The following is a 15,000-nucleotide window of genomic DNA, read 5'->3' on the forward strand; positions in this document are numbered from 1 at the left end:
TCTAGAAATTTCTGAAATATAGGTCAGATATCTAGATGAACTCTATTGCTAGGAGATGAACCACAGAGGAGTTAGAATAGAAATTTAATTAAGAAGTAATGTCTAATGGGGCACCTGGGTGCCTCAGGCGGTTAAGCGTCCGACTTCGGCTCAGGTCATGATTCGGGGTCTGTGAGTTCGAGCCCCTTATTGGGCTCTGTGCTGACAGCTCAGAGCCTGGAGCCTCCTTCAGATTATGTGTCTCCCCCTCTCTCTCTGCCCCTCCCCTGCTCATGCTCTGTCTCTCTCTCTCTGTCAAAAATAAATACACATTAAAAAAATTAAAAAAAAGAAGTAATATGTAATTAATAGGAGATAATATATGAATAGTACATGGAACCTAAGGTTTTTAATATTTAAATTCTTTCCAAAGTTCCAATATTTAAATATCCTTAATCTCACTCATGGTGGTTGAATCCTGGCATGTGCTCATGGTTCATATTCCCTACTGGCTTTTGCTATGTCTGCTTCCTGTTTCTTGGGGCTTCAGTTGTGGGCATCAACTTTGGGCTTTCCAAGACCCACAAGAAACTGAATCATCTCTGGCCCTCTCAGACGTATAATTGTTTCCCTGGGTTGTTTTGAAACCCTCCATTCACATCTCAAAAACCTATTCGGTGGGACAGGTTGATACCATCTGTTTTTCAACTACAATTTCCCCCCTCCTTCTTGCTCATCGGAAGGTGTGCTTTCCACTCATTTTACCGACTTCCCAAACTGTGGTATGTCTTCTCTCATGCTGTGCCCTGTCTCAACTCTGACAATTCATGGTTTGCTGACAGACCTTTGGTTCCTGGCCAATTACAGCTGGCTTATGACTCCAACAATCTCCTGGCACAAGAGGCTTCTCCTGGTTTTCTAGGGCTTATGAGTGAGAGAAAAGGAACACGCACCCTGGCTTGAGGACCATCTGTGACAGCCTGAACACGTAGTTATTACTTTTATGTTTCATTTCTTCCTTTTTTAGTTCTGGATTGAAAAAAAAAAGCACCCAGAGATAGTACCCTTTGTGCTGCTCGAGTTAAAGAAATTTTGGAGAAAATAGGTGTCTATACAGCTGGACAGTGTTTACCTTATGCCATTCGTCATGGAGAAGGGGCTTGGTTCTAGGCATCTGGTTCTGAGCACCTATTGTTTTGCAAAAGGTGATCACTTACAGCATTCCCGAGGTTAAAAATGAGGAAACATGAAAGTTCTGATCCTCTGGTTCCCTGCTTTTGTTTCACTGATGAGGAAAATGAGCCCTCAGCTCCTCAGACTGTGGTCTTCAGACTGGTGTCTCTCTGGGAACCACTTATTACTGGTTGGTGGCAATGTAGGTACAGAATGTGAGAGTAAGCATTTAGAAACGTTTGTAAAAATTTGACAGAGACATTTTGTTGATTGACACTAATAAAAAGACAGGGCTTATGTATATATTTTTTTAAAAATTCATTTATTGGGGTGCCTGAGTGGCTCAGTCGCTTGAGCATCTGACTTTTGATGCTCAGCATGAGCCTGCTTGGGACTCTCTCTCTCTCTCTCTCTCTCTCTCTCTCTCTCTCCCTCCCTCTCCCTCTCTCTCCCCCACCTCATTCCCTGTCCCTGTCCCTCTCCCCCACTCATGTTCTCTCTCTCTCAAAATAAAATAAACCTTTAAAAAAATAAAAAAATTCATTTATATTCGGGGTGCCTGGATGGCTCAGTCGGTTAAGTGTCTGACTCTTGATTTTGGCTTGGGTCATGATCTGACTGTTGTGAGATTGAGCCCCATATCGAGTTCTGAGCTGAGCAAGGAGCCTGCTTGAGATTCTCTCTCTCCCTCTCCCTCTGCCCCTCCTCTATTCACACAGGTGCACTTGTGCTATCTGTCTCAAAAATAAATTCATTTATATTTGATTTATTTTTTAGAACAAGCTTTATTTTTTAGAACAAGTTTAGATTTACAGAAACATTGAGGAGATAATACAGAGAGTTTTCATATCCTCTGCACCAAGTTTCCCCTATTATGAATATATTGCATTAGTATGGTATATTTGTTGTAATTAATGGACTCATATTGATACATCATTATTAACTAAAATTCATACTTTATTGATATTTCCTTAGTTTTTAACCTAATGTCATTTTTCTATTCTAGGTTCTCTTCCAAAATGCCACATTATCTTTCATTGTCATGTCTTCTTAGCTTCCTCTTGTGACAATCTCTCAGACTTTTGTTGGTTTTGATTACTTTGACAGTTCTGAGGAATACTGGTCAAGAGTTTCATAGGATGTCTTTCAGTTGAGATTTATATGATGTTTCCTCATGATGAAATTGGGCTTATGAGTTTTTGGCAGGAAGACCAGAAAGGCATAGGGCCATTTTCATCTCATCAAATCAAGGCAACATATTGCCAACGTGACTTATTACTGTTGTTGACCTTGATCATTTGGATAAGGTCATGTTTATCAGGTTTCTCTGCTGTAATATTAAAAAAAATTTTTTTAATGTTTATTTATTTTTGAGACAGAGAGGGACAGAGCATGAATGGGGGAGGGTCAGAGAGAGGGAGACACAGAGTCTGAAGCAGGCTCCAGGCTCCGAGCTGTCAGCACAGAGCCCGACGCGGGGCTTGAACTCACAGACCGTGAGATCATGACCTGAGCCGAAATCGGAGGCTCAACTGACTGATCCACGCAGGCGCCCCTTTGCTGTAATATTATCTGCCCACATCCCCCTCCTACCGTGTACCCCTTTGAAGGAAATCACTATGTGCAGCCTCTACTTAAGTAGGGAATTATCATCCATTTTATTGTACTTTATAAAATATAGTTTATAAGTATATTAAATATATGTATATATATATTTGGATATGAAAAATATTGTTGGTTTGTGATAGACTGAAAATGAGAAAGGTCATTTGAAAACACTGCTCTAAAAAAACTTGCTTAAGGGCACACCCAAGAAGCTCTGGGATGGAGCCCTAGACATGTTAGCTCTAAGCCAACTAACTTGCTTACTCCCCAGAGCCCAATATCCTCTCATTGTGGAGCAAGTTGATGGCTGGCTGTGTGATACCAAAGACTACCCATGACTATTTCCTTGGACCTTAAGGAATGCTTCAGGACTCGGTGGAAGTTTCTGAGATATCAGTTTCACTGATCTTTGAAACATTAGCCTTCTGGGCTGTTGTTTTAGGTCATGTTCAATGGCAAACAAAGAGTGAGGGGAATGGCATTGGGTAGAGAAGTTGAAGTGTAGTGCAGTCCAAACAAAGACCCTCGTCAACCTATGGGAGTGCTGGACCTGAGACAGCCATTCAGAATTGCTCTGAATTTAGGCAGAGAGATTCAGCTTTGAACCCTCCACATTGACCAGGTATTGGATGCTGTCTGTCTTTAGGAAGAAAGTGTAAACTCGGGAGAGTTGGCTCTTTAAGCTTAAGTACATAACCTAGAAAGGGACTCAGTTGTCCCATCAGCAGCCAGCACTCCTGGTAGCTGACGGAGTGAGTTGATGGGGAGATCTGGATGGTACCCCACAGTACTAGCTGTAGATATTATTACTTTTTAAATTTCTTTTGCTTTTGTGTTGTGCCTAGATTCTAGGAACCATGGGGTTGTTTGCTGCACTCTTCCTTGCCTTATTAGCTGTCTCTAGTGCTTGAATGCACTAATTGTACTTTGGGTGTGGATGAGGTAATCAGAGAAAGGGATGCTGGGAAGAGAGGCCGTATGAGAAGGTTAGGGCGGGCGGAAGACACAATGCGGAGGATTTGTATTTGTGCAATCTGGCTGCTTCTATGATTCATTTGGGTCTGTGTACCCTCATAATCAGCAGGCTTCAGTGAACTAAGTGTTGCTTTCTAAAGAAAAATGAAAGCTGGAAATTCAACAATGATGAGTGCACACAAACACATAACCCCAGGGAAGCCACATAGAATGAAGCTGCAGGAAGATTCTTGTAATTTTTTTTTTTTTTTTTTACAGGGGAAAGTGAGGCAAGTGAGAGAATTATTTTAATTGGTCAAGAGTTTGTCTCTCCTGTCACTTGTCTCTTATGGGATGTCAAGCTTCCTTTTTCCTACCCATTTTGATTGGGTCTGGGGACACGGGAATTTCAATTACAGGGCAAAAGATGGAATTCTGGAGTAAAGCAAATTTGTCAAAAGTAAATTCTTAGACAAAAAACATGGTTCCTGTGCTCAGCACCTTGTTTCCCTGGCTTTGCCTGATGTATGTTTCTTTTGTTTATTGTGTTTGAATTCACTAGTGTGTCTTTCCCTTCAACTTCACCTTGGATGGTGAAGAATGCTTGGCATGAATTAGCTCACTCTAATTGATAGGAGAATCTTGTACTTGGCAAAGAAACTCCAAAGAAAGAAAGCCCTTTCCTTCATGAGCCTTTTCCACTAGCAGCCTCAGAACTTGACTGCCACCATTTGGATTATATTTAGCTATGGAGGTAGGAAAGGGTTAAAAGACTTAGAAGCATTGAAATGGATTTCTTTTTCCTATTGAGATAGTAGAAGTTTGAATGCAAACCACCATTTTTGCATAATGACTACAGGCATATAATAATAGCTAGCATTGAGCTCTTTCTAAGTGCTGAGCGCTGTGCTAAGCACTTTATAAGTATCATCTCATTTTATGTTCATAATGATTCCATAAGGTGGATATTATTATAAACCGCTCAACACAGATGATGCAATAAAACTTGGAGATGTTAGGTAAGTTGCCTATGTGTGGAGATGGGATTCAAATTTAGGTGCTAATACCTTTGCACCACTTTCTATACTGCTTCAGTAGCCACGGGATCAGGACAGGGGAGTGGTTGGAATAGGAAAACAGAAAATGTGCTCAGACTGGCTTCCTTTCAGGAAAGACCTTCGGAGGGGCATCCTACTTGTAGCTCAGGCCATTTTCTTCTAGTCCTAAAAGGAGAGACTAAGGGGACAATTAAGATCTAAGAGTCATACTGGATTTGGAACTCTGACATTTATTTGGGAATCTGTGGTGTAAAGGTGGTGGTCAGAGGCCCTGGGTGTGGATACAATGGCCTGAGGAGAGAAGGTGTAACCAAGAAATCTAAGGATTCAGGCTGGATTCCTGGAAAGCACATTTCAGGGAGGTGTAGAGGAAGATGAGCCAATAGGAAGGTCCAGGAGAAGAGTCAGTTTTACTGTGATTATCCAGGACAGGATGGGGTGTGTTCGTCCAGAAGAGGATGGGATGTAGTCATTCAGGAAAGGGTTATGTGGTCATCCGGGAGAGGGTGGGGTGTGGTAATCCAGGACAGGATGGTGTGTGATCATCCAGGAAAGGGTGGGATGTGGTCATCCAGGATAGGATTATGTGGTCATCCAGAAGATGTTGGGGTGTAGTCATCCAGGAGAGAGGAATCATTGGGGTGAAATGATACAAAGCTGCCAGGTTAGGTGACATTTTGTCCTTAAGAAAGAAGAGAAGAAAGGAAAGATGGAAAGAAATTCAGATACATTAGAAAGTAGGGAAAAAGTTAGGGAAGGTTATTTCAAGGCCTGTGTATTATTAATGAAGTAGAATATTCTTTGGGGTTTTCTGGTTCAATTCTCTTTCCCAAAGTATCCTGTTAATAGCTCCTCTCACTTGGTGCTTCAGCAGGAATACCTGTACCCAAGAGTAAACTAGCTGTGGACCCTGCCAAAATCATTACCGGGAGAGGCATGTTTGAGCCTCTGCTAGGTCACTGGTGGTAGAGATTGTGGTTACAGCTCTTAGGTGGCCCTGTTGGGTGGTTTTCACCCCCTGATGATCTTCTTCAGACTTTCTTGGAAAACCAACTGGACAGTTTTACATTTTGTCTATTTATCTTGGAAGGAGCTTATTTCTTTTTCTTTTTCTTTTTTATTTAAAAATTTTAATGTTTATTTATATTTGAGAGAGAGAGAGAGAGAGAGAGAGAGAGAGAGAGAACGCAAGTAGGGGAGAGGCAGGGAGAGAGGGAGACACACAATTAAACGCAGGCTCCAGGGTCTGAGCTGTCAGCACAGAGCCTGACCAAGGGCTTGAACCCACGAACCATGAGATCATGACCTGAGCCAAATTTGGACACTGAACCAACTGAGCCACCCTGGCACCCCAGAGAGAGCTCATTTCTATCCAAGTTTAGGTTCAGTTATTTTCTGGCTGCCTCCTGCCAGGAGTATCCAGGGACAGGTGGCATGTGGACACTTAGCCCACTCCTATTTTTACCAGGAACTTGGGCTGCAGACGACTCGTTTGAATGTCAGAGTGGTCAAGGGCTGGCAAATTCAGGGTAAACTCTAAGATTAGACTCCCGTGAGACATTCAAGATCTGTGCTTCTTAGGGGCTCACTTCTCTGAAAGGTCTTCGTTGTTCTTCAGTACACTGGTGCCTGCCAGAACCTTCCTGCTTCACTTATGTGACTGTTAGCTGAATATTCTGTACTTTGAAAAGATATGAAATCCATAAGTCAATGTAGTAAGATTTTAGCGGCCTCGATCCCTCATCTTATGGGGTAAGTGACTGAGGTTCAGAGAGAATTGAGTTGTCCAAAGTTGCATGGCTAGGATTTGAACACAGGTCTTTGAGTTCCTAGTCCAGTGTTCTTTGTATATTTCATCTTCATCATGCAATAAAGGGTAACTTGTTATAGAAATGTAAGGAGACAAAACGGTGGCCTCTGTCCTTTCCCATAATTCTCACTAGATTTGTACCTCTTGCTCCCAGTAATTTAGTATATAATTGACTTTGTCTCTCTAGGGAAGGGTACCTATAACTCGTCCCTATGGCTAAAATCAACTCAATCCCCTGAATCTTTCCTATTTACAATATGCTTCTTGGAGTTTTAAAATTAGTGAGCAAAACTCTTCTTTCCACAGCTAGAGATAAACCCATAGGATAATCCTGGAGAAGTTTGACTTAAATTTGAACCAAATCAGGGGCGCCTGGGTGGCGCAGTCGGTTAAGCGTCCGACTTCAGCCAGGTCACGATCTCGCCCCGCGTCGGGCTCTGGACTGATGGCTCAGAGCCTGGAGCCTGTTTCCGATTCTGTGTCTCCCTCTCTCTCTGCCCCTCCCCCATTCATGCTCTGTCTCTCTCTGTCCCAAAAATGAATAAACGTTGGAAAAAAAAAATTTAAAAAAAAAAAAAATTTTGAACCAAATCATAAAATATTGGTATAAGATGTTTTCTGGGAAGCAGGCATTTAGTGGAGGTAGGAGGAAATTATGATAGTGGCTGCAGTGCTGAATATTTTTCGTATTTTATTCCAAGTTTGTAATAACTCTGGGCATTATTCCACTTTACTGCACAGGGAACTGGGTCACAAAGATGTTAAGTAATTAAACCAGGTCCCCTAGAGTTAATTATGTCAATTAATTGTCAGTGCTGGATTTCAAATCTTGGTTTATCTGGCTCCAAAACCTGTGTTCTTTCTACTACCCAGTGGTTCTCTAACTTGACATTAAAATTTCTTGCAAAATTGTCCAACAAGCAGATTTCACCCAATCCAAAGATTCTAACTCAGCAAGACTGAGGTAGGGGTCAGGCATCTATATTTTTAAAAAGTGCCCTCAGTGATTCTGATGTACAGCTTGTTGGGAAACACAGGAGGGAAAACAAGAAAAGGGCAGTGATATTAGAGGTCAGAGTTCCCTATTTGACAGTTTGGAGGGAGGCCAGCCACTCTTCAGAGGCTCACAGCCTCTCTAGACCTGTCTGGTGTCCTGACTCAAAAGAGGTAGTTCTTCACGAGGTAGGCTAGAGAAACTTGCACCTAGGCAAGGCTTCCCAGCATGGAAATCCAAAGTTCTTCTGGACCAGGTTAGGAAAGTAATTCCCTGTTATTTCCTTCTATGGAAAGGCCCATTTGCCAGCATAGGCTAAGCTGCCCAGAGATGGATATTCCTTGTCTGTATCCCAGCATCCAGCACAAATGGCTGGCGCATGGTGGGTGCTCAGTGTTCACTGGGTCATGAAGGGCGGTGGACATGCTGGTGTTCAGTCCTGGTGGGTTAGGACTGAGGGCTTATGTTTTTAAGTATCTCCTGTTTGGAGACTACACTGTTTTGGGGACCATCCCTCTGGCATGTAGCTCTGAGAAGGGCATAGCTGAGTCCGGATGCAGCCAGTGTTCTAAAGTACACAGCGATGAGTTGTGTAGTACCTTTTTTCTTCATGATGTTTTATAAGTTGAACCTTATTTACTTATGGGAAAGTACTGTGGAGATTATATTTCTAATCTAGTCAGCCTGTAATTATTTCTTTACTTTGGTCGATTACTAATATTTCAGGTGGCTGCCTCCCAATTCAGACTCAGCAGGATCATTAACTTGCCTTCTAGTATTTCTCCCAGATCATTAGTATGAGATGAACAATCAGGAGATTCCAAGAGTCTGAAGTTTAATCAAGGAATCTGGTCTCTGGTTCGAAGATAGTATCACATGTTCCAGGGCTCTAATTTCCCATGCCTACAAACCTCGAAAGCTCAAGTGAAGGCCTCTGATGATTTTCAATAATGCAGTTCCATCTTTTATAGAATTCCATACCTGTTCCCTGCCTCCAGCTATACACTACATTTAAAGTAAACCACATATGTAGAGGAGACACAAGCTAACTCACCAACCTGATATTCGGAATGGTATCATTTATATGAATTTCAGATCCTCCTTTTGGCCCATGTTATCCGGACGACTGAAAATGGTCCAGGCACAAATGAGTGAATTTGTGCCATGCTCTCCCAGAGGAGACTCATCTGCCTCCTTCCTTCCTTCCTTCCTTCCTTCCTTCCTTCCTTCCTTCCTTCCTTCCCTCCTTCCTTCCTTCCCTCCCTCTCTCCTATGCCTCTCCTTCCCTTCCCTCCCTCCCTCGCTCCCTCCCTCCTTCCTTCCTTCCCTCCTTCCTTTTTTATCTACCTACCTTCCTTCCTTCCCATCTCTCTCAGGCCTTCTTTTCTTCCTCCTACAAATACTTCTTAAGCTCCCCCCTCCCTATATTCCCCACATTGCAGTAGGCCCCTGAGAATACAAAGTAGCAAATGACATGATTTTTGCCTTTTAGGAGCATAAGGCTCACTAAAGCTCATAATTTGTCAACATGGAGCTGTGAATGGAGTGCACGCCTTCTGGACCATCATTTTTGCATCCCTGACCCTGGAAGGTTTACAGATTACAGAGCCTGGTGACTGTTTTGATGAAGAATCAAGTGAGAGAAGAATCAAGAGAGAGACTGTTTTGATGAAGAATCAAGCAGCTTAAGTGCTGCTCTCCTGTTTCCCGTGTCCTGTATTTCCTGCATCAAATCCATCTTTCCTCTCTATCCAAGCATTTCCGATGTAGATCAGAACTGATTCCTGGTCTGGGGAGGAAGTCCAGAGAGGTCCCATTTCAGGGTCCCTTTTCTTTGGGCATGTTGCACTGTGATGGCTGTGCAGTCAAAGCAACTCTGATTCTGAGTGGTCATGGGTTTGAGGATACATAGCCATTGCTTCTGTAACTTGGCTACTGGTAGCTGGTGGTGATAAGACAAAGAGAGAAGAAACCTTCATGTTAGAGAAATGAAGTATTTATAATGAAAGAAACGTTATAACATTTCTAAGAAATATCCAGATAAGGAAACTATTCAGAGGACCATCTGCTAGGCTGGTCCACACAATGCCCAATTGTTCATTTGCTCATTCACCCATCCGTTGTAGTGGGCACTGGAGAAGGAGCTGGGTTGCACACAAGCTGCAGGCCCTTCTCAGTCTGTGATTGAGAAACTGATGTTTCCAAACACTGGGTCTGACTATCTCGGCATTGTGAAGAGAAGGACTTGTGGCTGTGTATGTCTGGTGCGTAGAGTGGAGGGCTCTTGGCATTTAATCTATGTTAAAAAAACCTTCCAAACTCGTTTTACCAGCACCTTGGAGCTGTAAAATATGTTATGAAGTTAAAAGAGAAAAATCAGAGAAGCAGCTATTAAAATGTAGATATTTCAGCTGAGAAACTTGGATATAAAAGAAAAATTTTTCTACTTGGGACCTCTTTGTCTCAAAGGAGCTTAAAAAAGATCTTAAAAATAATAGGAGCTTTAAAGCAGGTGGTCATTTATTGTATTCACGGCTAAGGGAAGATTAAACTCACAATGTTTAGTGATTTTTTAAAAGTTCAGCTAAAAGATATTATTTTGGGGTAGAAAAAGTCCGGTTGTCCCTCAACTCCAGCCATTGCAAATCAGGGGATGGACTGTGCTCCCATCTTCCAATGCAAGTGAGTTTCCATTGGGTTGAGACCAAGCATGGACAATTTCAGCCTGAAATGATTACTTTCTGGAAATTTTCAGTGAGTGGAAACAGTCATGTAGAGGTGTGGATCTTGCTACCTGGATCAGTAACTTTAGCTAGTTAAGATCCCTGCCAAGAAAGGCAAGGAAGATCAAATTTCATAGACCTAACAAACCACTGGAAACTTCTTGCCTGCGTGTGTTCAAGGATCACTTTTTATGATTTATAGAAACCAAAGCACTCATTGGAATATGAATAATAGCTGACATTTACTTGTCATTTATTATCCTGGCCACTATGCCAAGTACTTTATGTACATTGACTTATTTAATCCTAATGACAAACCATGAGCAGGTACTGTTATTTTTCCTACTTTGCAGATGAGAACATTGAGGCACAAAAAGGCTGAATTACAGAATAGATCAATGTGTCTTTCACTTAGAAAATGAGTCAAGCTCAGGAGTGCCTGGGGGGCTCAGCCGATTACATGTCTCATTCTTGATTCATGCCTCAGGTCATGATCTCATGGTTCATGAGTTCAAGCCCCGCATCAGGCTCTGCGCTGACAGTGCAGAGCCTGCTTGGGATTCTCTCTCTCTCTCTCTCTCTCTCTCTCTCCCTCTCCCTCTCCCTCTCTCTACCTCCCCTTCCCTCCCTTCCTCCCTCCCTCCTTCTCTCTCTCTTTCCTTCTCTCTCTGCTCCTCATTTGCTCTCTCTTTCTCTCTCAAAAATAAAGAAACAAACAAACAAAAAAAAGAAAATGAGTCAAGCTCCATACATGTGAATAAATGTGAGCATTCCTACTTCCTTGTTGTTTAGTTTTCTCTCTCAAGTGTGGTGAGAATATTGATAACTTCTTAGTCCCTGAATGAAAAGTAAAAATTTGAATTCACAAGAGAGTTTTGAAATTCACAGCATGAACTCACTAAGTTAAAAGAAAATCTGATTTTGCAAATAGGATACTAACAGCTTGGGAAATTCTATTTTCACAGGGTTTGTTCTTGGGGTGGGGGTGGGGGGGCTTTGTCTTTCTCTCCAAGCACCCCTTATATTTCCTTTTCAGATCAAAGGTAACAAGATGCAACCAACTGACTCATTTTCTAAGTGAATGACACATTCACCTACTCTTGCAAATCTGAGCTTCTAGCAACTTGCTAATGCTTAGGACGCATGAAATTTAATTTTTTCTTCCTGAAATGCTTGGCCTTCTCCAAAATGGCTTCCGACCATTCATTCCTGGCAGATGATCTGGTACCACCTGTCTCCCAGGTTGAGGAGGGTTTCTGGGATGTCCTTTGAATAGGTGTCCGTCCTCAGTCGATGTCTTAGCTTGGGCCATTTTCCCGGTGTCCTCCTCCCATCTAGCTTATGGTCTGCTTCTCCGAATGACTCTTGAAGTGAGCTGTTAATCACTACGCTTTATTGCTAAGTTAATTCTGGCCACAGGTGTTCTAGTCAGGATGCTCCCAGAGCCTGGACCTGCAGGAAGGAAGTCCGCGAAGCTTCTGGCTCTGGCACCGAGCCACAGACTGGGTCAATCACGTAACTTCTCTGAGGCTCAAAGAAGGCACTTTGTAAATTGTAAAGCATTAACCAAACGACAGGAGAGCGCCAGGATTCTATTCTACACTTAGGGATGGGTGTCTTATTTAGTTGTAATTGTTCACACCTAGAGGGCCATCATCCCCAGAAATGTGCCTTACTTACATGTTTCTGGACATGCTTGGGCCTTCGGAACATGCATCGGAAGCCAGGGTCAGATAGCATCGGCCGGATGAACACTTTCAGAGGCTAAGGCTGTTGGAAATTACCTCTATGTTACATTTTCCTTTAAATTCCTTACCTCGAAACGAAGCAAAGTCAGGGCAGAGAATTGGATGGATTTGCTCTTGGCCACAGCATCAAGCAGTAGAGTAAACGGAAGGAGAATAATCGTAAGTGTTAAAGGCTGTCAGCATTTGCCAAACCATGGTCTTTTTAAAAATATATACGTATACTGCACAAAGAGTTTGGCATTATAAAAAGGATCTTGTAAGTACCATAGTCTTTTATCCAGAATGCTATTAAGAACTTTTTATTAAAAATTAAGATGCTTTAGAAGCCACATAAAATTTTAAAAGGCTCTACCTTTCCACTTAGCCTTTTCAAGGGCACCTCTGGAGAGATGGTGGCATTCTCAAACAGTTGGACAGGTCTGTGGAGGAACACTCCACTCTGCCAATTTGTCCCCATATTGGCCCAGGGCAGCCATTCACCACTTTGTTTTTGGTTATTTCAGCTGCTGTTAGACATTCTCCTTCAAACACACCTGCACTGCTTTCCAGACAGCACCATAGCAGGCGGAAGGCGATGGGGTCCTACGCACTGTGGGCTGTGGGCTCCTGTGATCCCACCTGTGCCTCTGCCTCAACTCACCGAGCTCTCTGGAAGTTTTCTGGGTTCTGTGAGAATTCGCTTCTAGACTGAACTGAAATACAGAATCAGCCTCATATTTATTCATTGGGGCAGTTTTCTTTGTTCAGTTCGACTCAGCACAAATGGGGTTACTTCATTTAATGGGCCGCAAGCAGTCTGCCCACTGGTTTCCTCCTTTTCTTATCTGCTGACACAGGGAGAGCCTTCCTAAGTTTCTCCTGGATGTACGTCCTTTTATATTCAAGAAACCCTTTGCCGTTCTAGGTCCTATAATATGACTAATGAGCCTAAAGTGCCTCCCCATCCTTCCTCATCTGACTTACCCCCCTTCCTGGTTTCTTCATCTTGATGCTGTCCTTTTAGCTTTTGAGTGCCCACTGTTTCGAGTGCCCACCATTTTGTCTGCCATTCACTACAATCCCTTAAGTCCTCTCCTCTTGGGTGCTCCTTTTGTATTTCTCTAATTCTAACAGGAGGACTGCAGGCCCAAGTTGCAAAAGCATACATTCCCCTCTTTTATCTCTGTATGATCAGTTGAATTTTCCTTACTAACAGCTCCTGTGGTTGAAAGACCCGAAAACTCTGACTTTGCCCTTTCCCAAGATTCTCTTTTTTTGCTCATAGAGAAGCAAGTGAAGCTCTTAACCATTCTGACAGAGTCAGGATTTTTCTGGCTTACGGCTATTGTTTTTTCATCCAGTAAATATTTGAGGGGTCCCTTCTTCATGCAAGACAGTATCGTGGGCACTAGAGGTACAGAGAAGAAGACACAGGTTCTTTCCAGAAGAGCTTGCAGGCTGGTGGGAAGATAGACATAATGACGCATCCTACGCTCTACTGGGGTATGGTGGGGTACAGTTGGAGGAGGGGTGTGTGGGACGCTCCATCCCATACGAAAGAGTAGACCACCTATTTCAGCAAAGGAGGGCTGTCAGGGAAACTGTCACTACAAAGTCCTGGTTGAACTGAGTTCTGAAGTATGATGAGCTCTTCACCAGGCAAAGTCAGCCACAGCATTCATTCAGGGAGCAACACTGTCAAAGGCTCAGACGTATGAAAGAGGGCTGACAATGTCCAGTCTGTTTATGAACCTTGCCAAAGATCGGATGATCTAGGCTTTATGCATTTTTTTTGCTGGCCCTATAAGCAGAACGTGCTTTGAGTGGGTTATCAGGAAAGGTCAAAGCCTGCGTGGCTGGTGTGAGGGGCTCAGGGGCTGGGTAGGGAAGGGTTAGTCACTTGAAAGTTTTGTGCGCTGAGACAAGGCTCTTAAAGGAGCTCTGGGGTTTTTACAGAGGAGAAAGTGCTTAAAGGCGGATTATGCAGCCAACGGTGAGCCAGTAAATGGTTTCACTGGGGCCAATCCTGGGATATTTTGGCAGCCCTCTTTATTGGGCGTGGGGCTCTCTGGCTATTCAATACCATTGTGACTCTCCTTGTGAATGCCCATGAGGGGTTAGGGTGAAAATATAGAGCTTTTAAGCATTTTAACGTGATTTCTATTGCATTTTAATTTTTAATAAAACTTTTAATAAAGTTCTGCTTTAGGAGCCACAGAGATCAAAAGATTCCATTTAATAGGGAGTCCAGGGTTATAGCACTGGGAGATAGATGGGCTTAACAAGACTGTGGTACATCTCTTTCAAGTAAATGCAATAAATGGTTCTGTTGGAATGGGAAAAAAGAGAAGATGCATACATACATGCATACATCTTTTTTTTTTTCTTTCTGTGTAGCCAGTAATTTCACTCTTTGGAAGTAATTGCTGAGCTCCTGGCATCTTTGACTAATACCCTTCTCATATGATAGTTACACTACTCCAAAGACAGTACAGACATCTGAGCCAAACAATTTTCTCTTTCATTTGTGAGAAATTGAACGGACAGATCTACCTGTCTATTTTGGTTCCAAGAAAACGTCTTGTTAGAAATGTGTGATAATATATTATATGACAGTCGCTGAAAATGTTTCAGACGCGGCAATAAATTGATTGTGGTTTTTAGACCAGATGTGCACCATGTTTAGAATGTATTGTGCTTCCTCATATTCTAGCCTGGTGCTTAAGTAAATAGAAAGAAGTGTTTTGCTTTCCAATGAAGCCTCTTAAGTGAGCGGATGGCATTCCCCCCCCCACCCACCCCCACCCACCCCCCAGTCAGTGATAGGAAATTATCAGAATTGTGCAAATTGGAGCTATTCACTCTCTTCACACGCATTGTGTAGCTGATAGGGCCCCAACTAAGGGCTTGTTTTCTCCCACTCCTAGAGGTAAGAGTGAGACAGCTGGAAAATGACCATTGCTTGACTGTGCAGCCC

General features: G+C 42.8%; 1 protein-coding gene across 7 annotated transcripts in view; it reads left to right on the forward strand.

Moving 5' to 3' along the window:
- Positions 1-15,000, forward strand: part of LOC147584782 (uncharacterized) — a 475,011-nt gene that overhangs the window by 330,869 nt on the left and 129,142 nt on the right. The gene's annotated exons all lie outside the window — the stretch shown is intronic.

Source organism: Puma concolor, chromosome A1 (assembly GCF_028749965.1).
Source record: "Puma concolor isolate L17-30 chromosome A1, mPumCon1.1.hap2, whole genome shotgun sequence".
NCBI lineage: Eukaryota > Metazoa > Chordata > Mammalia > Carnivora > Felidae > Puma > Puma concolor.